This window comes from Chenopodium album, chromosome 12 (genome assembly GCF_948465745.1).
Source record: "Chenopodium album chromosome 12, dcCheAlbu1.1, whole genome shotgun sequence".
Lineage (NCBI taxonomy): Eukaryota > Viridiplantae > Streptophyta > Magnoliopsida > Caryophyllales > Amaranthaceae > Chenopodium > Chenopodium album.
The window spans coordinates 47,123,613-47,127,277 of record NC_137845.1 but is presented as its reverse complement, the minus strand read 5'-3'; the positions used below and the strand labels follow the sequence as shown (position 1 = coordinate 47,127,277).

Below are 3,665 nucleotides of genomic sequence, written 5' to 3'. Positions count from 1 at the left end.
TTGCATAAGGGATAGAAAAGTTACCGAGGTCTTTAAATTTCGGTGGCATTTTGTTCATGATGATTGCACTACGATTCTTGGTGAGATTCACCGTTTCCACCAATTCACACTTTCTCCTTCTACTAAAAATGTCTTTTAAAAACCTAGTATTATTAGGCATTTTCTTGATAGCGTCGGTAAAAGGAATTGAAAGGTGAATTTGTTTCAATGTTTCAAGAAATTTTCCAAATTGCACATCTAATTTGTTTTTAACAAATTTGTGGGGATATGGTAGTTTTTGCAATTGTTTTGTTTCTCTCTCTTTTTCTCTTTTTCTCTTTTCTCTTCACTCTCTTTTTCACATTCTTTTTCTTTTTCTTTCTCATGATCTTTCTCTCCTTCTTGCTCAAAATCACTCTCAAGGGGTGGCTCACTCAAATTCACTTCCCCATTGCTTCTTTTAGGGACACTCTCTTCCAACACCTTTCCGCTTCTAGTTGATATAGCATTAACGGGTCTCTTAGGATATAGTTCTTGGGGTGGGAGTTTGGAAGTGCTAGCCCTTTCTTTAAAGCATTGGCCAATTGAGAAATTTGTGTTTCAAGCATCTTATTATGGGTCATGATTTCACTAAATTTCTTATCACTAGATGCCATGAAAGTATTGAACATTTTGGTTTGACTTTCCATCATTTTCTCTAACTTAGACCTATTAGGTGGTGCTTGTGTATAGTAGTTATCTTGGGGAGCTCTATTACCTCTCACATTCGAATTGAAAGCATTTTGATTAGAAGAACCTCTATTGTTATTGTTGTTCCAATTATTCCTATTATTAGAGTTCCCCCCTGGTGATATTGGCCTTGATTCGCATAGTTTCCTTGGTTATTTTGGTTATGGTTACCATAACCACCTTGTTGGTGCGTTGTAGTTACCTTGGGTATTTTGATCCCTTTAGTTCCTATTCTCCAATTGGTTTTGGTTATGGTAATCATAATCATTTCCTCTTTGGTTATAGGAATTCCCCCCTTGTTCTATTCGATTAGGTGGTAAATTTTTTTTATTTTCATTCCTAGGTCTATTATCATAAGACAAAGCATAGACATGTTCATTTTCATTCTCATTACCATATTCATATTGGGATTGGGGATGGAAATCATAATTACAAGAAGAGGTGTCATGGTCATATGACCTACAATTTTCACAAAATAAGAACCCATTTGGCATATTATTAGATGTAGAAAGAGAAGGGTTAGAATTCATACCTCTCCCCTTAAATTGGGAGGGATGCTCTTGGTGTGAAGTGGAGGTCTCAAGTTTCGCCTTGATAGATGTCATCTCCTTGCCAAGGTTGGCGATTTGAGATGTTGTAAGGAGGGTGTTCCCATCATAGGGGATCCTTCTCCTTAAATGCCCATGGCCCTTTACAAGCTTAGGACTTTACACTTGTTAGGGTGTATTAGGATTTGAATTTCTGACTGTTTGGGGGACCTTGAATTAGAATTGATCCTATCATTATACTTTTTTGTAAATAACAAGTAGGAGTCGCCAATGAGTTTTAGGAAAACTCATAAACCTCGTTCATGCCTTTCTCCCAAGTAGAGTTCAAGGGATAATTAGCACAAATCGTAAGTTTACCCATGCCCAAATTGGTCTACGTGTACCAGAAATGAGTTCGGGAGCGTGGGTACTAAAATAACGTTTCTTTTAGGGAGGAATCGCTATTCTAGCCCTAGTGCGTCCTCTACTGAGCTCTTCTTTTTTCACAATTTCATCATCAAACAATATATACAACGTGGCTCCTAAAAAATAAGTTAGTTGATTTTATTTACAAGCATTAATCATGTAGGAATTACATTGCAAAAGTCGTTATTCTTTTGTTATTCAAATTCATGAAAAGAACAAGAAATAAGCAATGTTTGCCTTGACTTAGGTGATAAAATAATCAATTAATTATTCAAATTCTAGTCTTGATTAACACAAGAATATTATGTGAATTAAATTAATTAAAAGTTTTTTTAAAGTGATCAAACAACACTATTTATTCAATTGAAGTTATTTAAACAATAAAAGAAAAGTGATTTATCTAAATGCTCAGGAAACTAACCGTTCATCTTTTATGTTAAATCTTCGTTTAATGCGTTTGTGGACTTTCTTTCTTCTTCGTACCTCCAAGGATTTCAATAGATTCAATTAGGTTGGAAAATAATTGGGAATAAGGAGAAAAGTAGTATGATAGTAAGAGAACTTGAGAGATTAGGGTTCAAATTCTGATTTTTTCTCCCATCATTAGGCTAAGCGAAGACCCCTATTTATAGGCGTAGGAATCTAGGTTTAGGGTTTTAGAGCCGCGGAGTCAGGTGGCGCGCGCAACTCCCTAAGTCGCACTGGGTGCCGCGCGCATCTCAATGACTTGCGCGCGCCAACTCACTGAATTGCGCTGGATGCGGTTTGCCTTATACAAAAACGCGTTTTTAAAACTTCCATAACTTTTGATTGCAAAGTCGGATTAAGGCATGTGAGATATCATTGGAAATCTCTAAATGTCTAATTTCCAATTCTGTTAGAATTAGGTTAAAATCTTTTATGGATCAAAAGATATGGCCGTTGGAGTGTAAGGGTGTCGGTTTAGAGCCCGATTTAGTGTTTTGATCATAACTTCTTCGTTTTAGCTCGGAATTGGGCTTATAATATACCGTTGGAAAGCTCTTTGAAAGGGCTATCCATCTGTATAGGCCATGCAAGGAAATATGATGTTTGGTTCATCTGTTTGTATCGGTTTTCAACAATGTAAGATCCATTGGATCGAATCATTGCATTTGCCGCATTTAGGTCCGTTATTAATTAAATTTAAACATGTATGAGCACGTTTTAGGCCTAATTAGTAATCGAAAAAGGCTCTAAGATAGCTTGGTCTCAAATATGGATTTTAACTTACTTCATAATGCATTTCGTAGTCCATGAACACTTCAACTTTGATCTAGCATGAAGAACGGTTTTTTGTAACATCATCGCACTTCCTTTCGGGACAAGAGGCCAAAAGTAGGTGTCTACAGATGTCAAATTATTGATGGCGTTAAGGTGATCCACGGAGTACACCGCACTTCCTCCTTTTCTCAAAGACTCCCTCTCCCCTTCTTGCCAATTCATGTGGTGCCTCACCACATCCTCAATTATTTCAATGACTTGCTCCTCCGTCTTGTTCATAATCGGGCCACCTGATCCCGCATCCAAGCTAGTATTTCCTTGTGGGCTCAAGCCTCCATAGAAAATTTGAAGTACTTGGTATGTCGGAATGCCATGATGAGGACACTCCCTTTGATATTCTTTATATCTTTCCCATGCCTCGTATATGATTTCACTAGCTTTTTGACGGAAACCTTGGATCAATGCCCTTGCCTCAGCCGTCTTCTTTTGAGAGTAAAATATCCTTAAGAAAGCTGTGGTGACCTCGTCCCAAGTTCTCGAGGAGTTAGGTCTCACCTCCTTCTCAAGCCATTCAAAAGCTCTTCCTATCAAGGAGAAAGGAAATAGCTTTAGTCTCACAAATTCTTGAGTGACCCCATTTACCTTGATCGTGTTGCAATACTTTTCAAACTTGTTCAAGTGTGCAAGAGGGCTCTCATGTTTCGCTCCACTAAATTGCCTCCTTTCAATCAAATTTATCATCGCGGGCCGAATCTCGAAATC

The 3,665-nt window shown here is 37.7% G+C and overlaps 1 non-coding gene across 1 annotated transcript; it reads left to right on the top strand.

Annotated features, from left to right (window-relative positions):
• The first annotated feature begins 3,270 nt into the window (after positions 1 to 3,270).
• On the top strand, positions 3,271 to 3,376 carry LOC145573396 (small nucleolar RNA R71). The gene has a single exon (XR_014097438.1). It is a non-coding gene; the product is annotated as a small nucleolar RNA R71 (small nucleolar RNA).
• Positions 3,377 to 3,665: the final 289 nt, after the last annotated feature.